Source organism: Callospermophilus lateralis, chromosome 5 (genome assembly GCF_048772815.1).
Source record: "Callospermophilus lateralis isolate mCalLat2 chromosome 5, mCalLat2.hap1, whole genome shotgun sequence".
Classification (NCBI taxonomy): Eukaryota; Metazoa; Chordata; class Mammalia; order Rodentia; family Sciuridae; genus Callospermophilus; species Callospermophilus lateralis.
Window position 1 is genome coordinate 13,461,556 of NC_135309.1, and position 8,759 is coordinate 13,470,314.

Below are 8,759 nucleotides of genomic sequence, written 5' to 3' on the forward strand. Positions count from 1 at the left end.
CCCCATTTCTCCTACGCTGACCACCGTCTCTGCATTTCTCCTACCCCAATCTTGGCAGCCACCACTCGACACTATGCTTTTAGGGGTTCAGCTTTTTGGATTTCACATTTAAGTGAGATCAGGCAGAAAGTGAACCTTTCTGTCTTATTCTACTTAACACAACATCTTCCATGTTCACCCATGATGTCATACACAGCAGGATTTCCTTCTTTGTAAATACTAATTAGTATTCCACAGTGCACTTATGTGTGTGTGTGTGTGCGCGCACGCATGCACATGTGCACACATATACACGCACATGTATATATACCACATCTCCTTATCCATTTACCATGGACACCCTCCATGGACGTTTATGTTGTTTCCTCCTCTTGGCTGTTGTGCGCAAAGCTGTAATGAACACAGGGGTGCAGCAGTCTCCTGATACAAACCTGAAAGAGCAACCCCTGATAATACTGCAGCTTTCTTGATTTTGGGGGAAAATTCTATGTTGTTCCCTATGTTGGTCGTACCAATTTGCAATCCCCACAGCAGGGTCACTGCAAGAGTTCCCTTCTCTCCATCTCCTCTTCAGCACCTGCCATCTTTCATCCTTGTAATAACGGCCATTGTAAGGAGGTAAGGTGATGTGGTATTTTGACCTGCACCGCTCTGATGAGGGCATGTCAGGCACATTTCATGCCCACGTAGGCCATCTCCATGCCTTCTTTGGAGAATGTCTACTCTGGTCCTTGGCCCATTTCTTGATCAGGCATCTGGCTTTTCTGCTCTCAGGTTGTGTGAGATCCTTACGCTCTGGCCCCTCGTCAGATGCCGGTTCTCACATTTCTCCTCCATGGCTGCCTCTCCTCCTGGCTTCCTTTGCTGAGCAGAAGTTTGATGCACTTATTTGTCTGCTGTTGCTGTTGCTTCCTGTGCTGTTGGTGTCAGAGCCAAAACGTCATTGCCAATATCCCCACTGAAAACTCTTCCTCCAGGGTCTCCCAGTAGCTCTAAAGTGTCCTTCTTCTCGTTGAAGTCGTTGGTCCATTTTGAGCTGATGATACCCATCTGTGGTGTAAGATAAAAGCACAATGTCCTCAGTCTGCATGTGGATGTGCAGTTTTCCCAGTGACATTTATTGCAGTGCCTGTCCTTTCTTCATTAGTGGTTTCTGGCACCGATGTCAAAGATCAACTGACAGTAAATTCATGGACTTATTTGGGAATTCTATATGTGGTGCTGAGGATTGAACCCGGGGCCTCACACATGCTAGGCAAGCGCCCTACCGCCCAGCCAAAGCCCAGCCCTGTGAGTCTGTTTTTAATGCCAGTACCACATTGCTTTAATTAGAGTGGATGTGCAATGTATTTTGAAATCAGGGAGAGTGATGCCTCTGATTTTTTTCTTCTTGATCAAGATTGCTTTGTATATGCAGGGTCTTTTGTGGTTACATATGAATTTTAGGATTGCTTTTTTTTAAAAAATTAATGCAAAGAACGCCATTAGGATTTTGATAAAAATTGCAGTGAATCTGTAGATCACTTTGGGAAGTATCAACATTGAAAATATATTAATTCTTCTAATCCATAAACACAGGATGTTTACCCATTTTTGTCTTCTTTGATTTTCTTTATCAGTGTCTTATTAGTTTCTGTGTACTGGTCTTTCACCTCTTTGGTTACAGTTCTTAAACATTCTGTTCTTTTTGATGCTACTGTAAATGGAATGTTTTCTTCATTTCCTTTTTGCATTGCTCACTGTTAGTGTAGAGAAATGGTCCTGAGTTTTGCATGGTGATTTTATATCCTGAAAATGTACTAATTCATTGGTTCATTGGTTAGTTCTAACAGGTTTTTTTTCTTTCTTTTTGGTAGACTCTTTAGAGTTTTCTACATATATAATCATGTCACTTATAAATAGAGACAACTTATAATTTTACTTCTTTTTCTCAATTTGGATGCACTTTATTTCTTTTTCATGTCTAATTGCTCTGGCTAGGGCTTCCAGGACTCTGGTGAATAGAAGTGGTCAGAGTGGCTCATGCCTGCTTGGCTCCATTATCTTAGAGGAAAAGCTTTCAAAGTTTCTCCTTAATTATGTTACTTGTGGGATTTTCATATGTGACCCTTTTTATTTTTATTTTTGAGGAAAGCTCCTTCTATTCTCATTTTCTTGGAAGGTTTTGGTAATAAATGGAATTAAACTTCATCATTTTTCCTGTATCTTCTCAGATGATCTTGTAGTTTTCGTTGTTGGTTCTGTTGATGTGGAGTTTATTACAATGGCTGACTGGATATGTGCAGCCATCCTTGGATCTCAGGGGTGAATTCCACTCGGTCTTCTGCAGGGACTTTTTGGTGTGCTGTTGGGTTGGGTTTGCTGGTGTCTTCCTGAGGACTGTGCGTCTGGGGTCACTGGGGTTCTCTCTTCTCGTGGTGCTATAGTCAAGCTTTGGCATCCAAGTGATGCCAGCCTCACAAAATGAGTTTAGAAGTGCTCTCTCTCTCTTATTTTTTGAACAGTCTAAACAAGATTGGTGTCAATTATTCTTTAAATATTTGGTAGAATTTATCTGTGAAGCCATCTAGCCCCGGGCTTTCTTGGTGGAGAAGATTTTGATTACTGATTCAATCTCCTTATTTGTTATTTTTCTGTTTGGGCTTTCTGCTTCTTCTTGATTCAATCTTGGTAGGTTGCACGTTTCCTGGAATTTATTTCCTTTTGGTTATCTAATTTATTGGTGCATAATAATTCCTTATGATCCCCTTTATTTTCCGAGGTATCTGTTGCAGTATCTCCTCTCTCTTTCTGATTTTACTTCTCTCTCTCTCTCTCTCTCTTTTTTGGTTTAGCTAAGACTCTATCAATTTTGTTTATCTTTTCAAAATAAATATTGGTTTCATTAATTTTTTTCTGTTGCTTTTCTATTCTCTATTTCATTTATTTCTGCTATACATTTTATTATATTCCATCTCCTAACTTTGCCTTTGGTTTGTTCTCCTTCTTCTAGTTCCTTGAGTAGGAAACTTAAATTTGTATTAGAGGTTTTCTTTCCTTCCTTCTTCTTCATTTCCTTAACTTTCTTTTTTAAAAATATTTTTTAGTTATACATGGACACAGTATCTTTATTTTGTTGATTTACTTTTTTTAACGTGGTGCTGAGGATTGAACCCAGTACCTCACATGTGGAAGGCAAGTGCTCCATCGCTGAGCCACACCCAGCCGCCTTCATTTCTTTTTTGATGTAGGCATTTATCACTATTTAAAAAAAAAATTTTGGATTTTTCTCTTTAAGTCAATGCTTGTTTGAGTGTATTGTGTGGTTTCCATGTATTTGTGAAGTTTCTCATTTTCTTACCTTTACTGATTTTGTTTTGATTTCAAAAGTTCATTCTGCTGTGATAAGAAAAGATATTTGATATAATTCAGCCTTCTTAAATTTGTTAGGATTGTTTCATGACCTGACATGTGACTTATCCTGGATAAATAGACCTCGTGCACTTAAGAAGAGTATTCATCTTCTGCTGTTGGGTGGGGGGTACCAGGGATTGAACTCAGGGGCACTCAACCACTGAGCCCTATCCCCAGCCCTAGTTTGTATTTTATTTAGAGATAGGGTCTCACTGAGTTGCTTAGCACCTCCTTTTGCTGAGGCTGGCTTGGAACTCATGATCCTCCTGCCTCAGCCTCCCCAGCAGCTGGGATTACAGGCATGCGCCACCGGGGCCTGGCGGGTGGAAGTTTTGTATCTATTAGATCCATCTGATCTACAGGGGTGTTCACGTCAGTTGCCTCTGTTACAGGAGGTTTCAATGCACACTTCAAATAAGGGCTAGAACATCTAGGCATAAAATGTAACAGAGTCAGTCAATGCGTGATCTTCATATTTTTGTGCTCTATGTTGGGTGCGTATGTATTTCCAACTGGGACATCTTTTGATGGATTTACCCACTTGTCCTTGGCTCCCTGGGTCTTTGTGGCAGTCCGTGAAGCCTGCTTTATTCTGATGCAGGCATGGCCGCGCCTGTTTTCCTTTGGCTTGTCGTTTGCATGGAAACCTTCTTCTATTACCTCACTTCCAGGCTATAGTTGACCTGAAATCCAAATGAGTCTCTTGTAGATCGAATACTGCTCCTTGGTTGGTTGGTACTGGTTTCCGGTAACTCTGAGCTTTTTGACTGGGGAGTTAAATCTACCTACATTTAAAGTAATGGGTGGAGACTGACCGTTGCCGTTTAATTCACTGTTCTTTTTCCAGTGGTTTTGTCCTCCTCTTTCTGTCTGCCACCTTCCTGTATTATTTGAATTCCTTGCAGTGATTCCCCGGGATTCTTTTTGCTTTGCCTATTGTATATCTAGGATTTTCTCTTGGCGCTTAACAGAAAGAAGCCTTGCCATAACCATCTTGTAGTCATTAACACTCTGTTTTAAGTTGTCAATATCCTAACTTCAGTTACACATTGGAATCCACGTTCTCATTTCCTCACTCACACTTTGTGTTCTTTTTAATGCAAATCCATGAACGATTTTTGTGGTTACAGTTATTCTTATTGTTTTTCAGCCTATATTAGGCTTAAGACAAGTCACGTGCCACTGTCACGGTGCTGCGTGGTTGCGTCCCCCTCGGTGTGTTCCCAGTGAGGTTCCTGGGCCCTGCGCCCTCATATTGCTAAGCTTAGTGTGTTCTCATTTCATTTTGAAGAATTCCCTCAAGACTTTCTTGCAAGTTCTGTCAAGGGGGAATAGACTCCCGCGAAGAATTTCTCTCTTTTTCATTTTAAAGGGTAGCTTTTGTAGGTACAGCATTCTTGGTTGGTGATTTTTCCCCTCTCCCTACTGTAAGCACATTACTCCACTGTCTCCTGGCCTGGAAAACTCCTGCTGAGAAACCTTATGATCATATGGGGAGTCTCCTTTTCTGACATTTTACTTTGCGCTGGCTGCTTTAAAAATTCCTTTTGTGGATGACTTTTGACAATTTAATTATAACGTGTGTCTCATTGTATACCTTTGTTTATCTTCTTGGGCTTCTTGAATCTGGGTGTCTATTTCTTTCTGCAGATTTCAGCAGTGTTCAATCATTGTTTATTCAAATAAGTTTTCTGTTCATTCCTTTTTTCCCTTTTTTGGTAACTCCCATAATATACATATTCACTTGCTTCATGATGTTCCCCAAGACTTGTAAATGGTCTTCACCCTTATTTATTTATTTATTCATTCATTCATTTATTCATTCATTTATTTCTGTTCTCAATGACCTTTGAGTTTGTTTTTGCTTCTTTCTTCTGCTTGGTCCAGTCGGCAGTTGAAGATCTCCGTTGCTTTTTTTCGTGTTAGTCGCTATGGCCTAATCCTCAGATGGCTAATTTTTATTTGGTTCTTTTTCACTATTTTGTTTTAAAAGTTTTTACTTTTGTACCTGTATTGCTTTCCCGATTTCACTCAGCTGAGTGTTCTCTTGTAGCTCTCTGAATTTTCTTCAGATGATTATTTTGGATTCTTTTTCAGGCTGTTCATGGGTGACCGTTCCTTTGGAGCTGGTCCTAGGAATTCCCCGGCTTCCTCGGGGACATGGCCATCTCTGCTGCCGCGCTGTCTGCAGCTGCACGCTGATGTTCCTCCATTTGAACAAGCGTCCGCCTCTTCTGGACACGACGACCGACCGAGTGTGGTCGGGAAAGAGCTTCACCCAGAGGCGCAAATGAAGGTCCCAGGTAAGTGCAGCAGGCAAGGGCCCAGCCTTGGAGGTGTCCCAGCCAGGTGTAGGGTGTTGTGCTGGGTCTGGTGGAGGCTGTGGGTCTGGAGGTCAGGGCAGAGCAGGAACCGCTGGGCCTGCGGCAGCACCAGGTCGGTGACATACAAAGACACTAGGTCTGATGAGGGAGCAAGGGTGCTGGACCTGGTCTGTGGAGAGCAGTGCTAGCCAGAGAGAGGTGCCCTCACTGGAGGACACTGGGTGGTGTCGGCTGGGGGACATGATAACCGGCTCAGGACAGCAATATAGGCTCCAGGCATGTCTGGGAACAGGAGTCCATGGATGTCTTTGACAAGCAAAGACTTCAGGGTCCATGGAGGCAGGGAGGGCTGCTGGGGTCCTTGGTGGCCAGGACCACTGGGATTGTCCTGTTGTCCCTTTCCTCTAAGGGAGACCTGTGCGTGAAGGGGTTTGGGAGATGACTTTAAGCAAACCTGCCCTGCATTCGCTTTTCTTCACAGTATCCCCAGGGTCCTCAGGTCCTCCACATTGTTGCTGTGGCTCCTTTCCTGAGCTCTAGAGCTCTCCCAAGCTACCTGCACTCACAGCAGTTCTCAAATCATCGTTTTGATGGGATCTGAGGCCTGACACCTGACACCTTGCTGCGTCCTCCCTCCTGCCTTGCAGTCCCACTTTGTTTTGTTTTATGTTACTGAAGGAGGAGGACTGAGTGGCTCTGAAAGGAGAAAGAGAGCCCTGGGCCTGGTTCCCCAGAGACTGCAGGACAAGCTCTCATCTTAACTCCCCTGGTAGGTCCGCCTCCACGCCCAGCCGTTCGGCCATGCATGAGAAGGGAGGTCAGGAGCGGATTCCCGACCCTCTGCCACCAACCATACGCCCTGGCACTGCTGCTGTCACAAACCTGGGATGAACCTTGTCCACCCCCAGGATGAGGCCGGGGTTAGTACCTCACAGTGTTTGTCTCCTAGTCCGGGGCCTGTGGCCTCCAACCAGGTGGAGTTCTTCTGGGTTCTTGGTTGGGAGGAGCGTGGGCTTGGGCTCAGGGCCCCACACGCCATGCTCATTCATCATCACGCTGCAGGTGTTCACGCGCCGCTCTGGGCCAGGGCTGGGGTGTGGACGCGATCTCAGCCTCTCAGGGTGCTCACAGCTGAGTGCAAGACACAGGGGCACACGTCACAGCATGCAGATGCAGTGAGGGCTTGGAGAGCACAGAATATGGGGGTGAGGGGGTCGAGCTGGACCAGCTCTGAAGGCTCATGGTACCTTCTCAGGCTGACTTTTCTAAACCCAAGTCCGTACGCTGGGCCAAAATCCAGTATAGGGTAATTCATGCAGTATTTTCAGTTTATTTTTAAAAAAATAAACTCTGACTTCTTCCAAGTATCACCCCTGTGCAAGGTGCCAAGGATGGATAAATAAGAAAGATAAAATTCTGCCCTGGAGGAGCTCCCTGAAGTAGGGAGACAGATAAGAACACAGGTAATTATGGTAAAGCTCGTGAGTGCAATGATTGGGCTGTGGAAGGGTACTTAGTAAGATTAGTTACTGAGTGGAAAGACACTGTGGTCACCAAATGTACCTTGTATCTGTTAGACCCAGAAAGCAAGAGTGTTCACTTTTCCAGGCCATGTAAACCTGTAGTTGACTCAGCAACTATTATGGACCAACTATGCTCTTGATTTTCTATAAGCTCATTTCATTCTTGCAGAAACCTCATGGAGGAATAAGAAGCAAAAGTAAAACCAGTCAACATCCTACGTCACCTGGGAGCTGCCAATTAAAGCAAGGGCGAGACACCGCTACACAACTATTGGAATGGCCCAAATCAGGATCTACGGTGCTTCTGCCAGCTTTTTTGCTGCTGTGACCAAAAGACCTGAGAAGAAGAACTTTAGAGGAGGACAGGTCTGCTTGGCACTCACAGTTTCCAAGGTCTCAGTCCACAGATGGCTGACTCTATTGCTCTGGGCCCCGGTTGAGGCAGAACAAGATGGTGGTAGAGGAAGGCACCTGGGGACATGGTACCAGGAAGGGAGAGAGAGAGCTCTGCTCCCCAAGGACAAAATATAAATCCAAAGGCACACCCCTGATGACCCACCCCCTCCAGCCACAACCTACCAGACCACAGTTACCACCCGGCTAATTTCTATGAGAAGACGTCACACTGATTAGGTTAAGGCTGTCATAACCCAATCACGTCACCTCTAAACCCTCTTGCCTTGTCTCACATATGAATTTGGGGTGGGACACCTCATATCTAGCCCATAACAACCGACAACACCAAAAGCTGTCAAGGATGTGGAGCCATGGGGACGGTCATTCTTTGCTGGTGGGAAGATGATTTGTAAGTTTCTTGCAGATCTGGACACCCACCCTCTCACCATATGTTTCAGCAATCACCCACCTTGGCATTTACCCAAATGAGATGAGAATTTATGTCCACACAGATCCCCCAGCATGAGTATTAAAGCAGCTGTTTTTATACTTTGCAAAACATGGAGGTAACCAAGGCACCTTTCAGTAGGTTGAGTGGATGAGTAAAATGGTGGCATATCCAGACAATGGAATCTCGTTCAAGCCTAAAAAGAAAGGAGCTCTCCAGCCAGGGAAAGAAATGGAGGGGCCTCCAATGCATGCTTCTGAGTGAAAAAGCCAATCTGGATATTTCAAAAACGCAAAGCTACAGAGTCAGTGAAAAGATCAGTGGCTTCAGGGAGGAAGGTGAGACGGGAGGTGAGCCCAGAGGCATCTGGGGCTTTGCCACTCCTCTGCAGGCCCCAGAGTGGGGGACACGTGTTTGTTACCCACCATCAAAACCCACAGAACACGTGACACTGAGACTCTGTGCAGGTTTCAGACCCTGGGTGATGATGAAGTGTCCAGGTAGGTTCCTACGCCCTGGTGTGAGACGCTGGGTGGGGAGGCTGTGCATGGGTAAGGACAGAGCAGACACGGGAATCCCTGTTCTTTCTGCTCAATGTTGTTGTGAACCTTAATTTTATCTAAAAATAAAGTCTTTTTAAAAATAAGAAAAGGGGACTGTAATAATTGTTCTTGT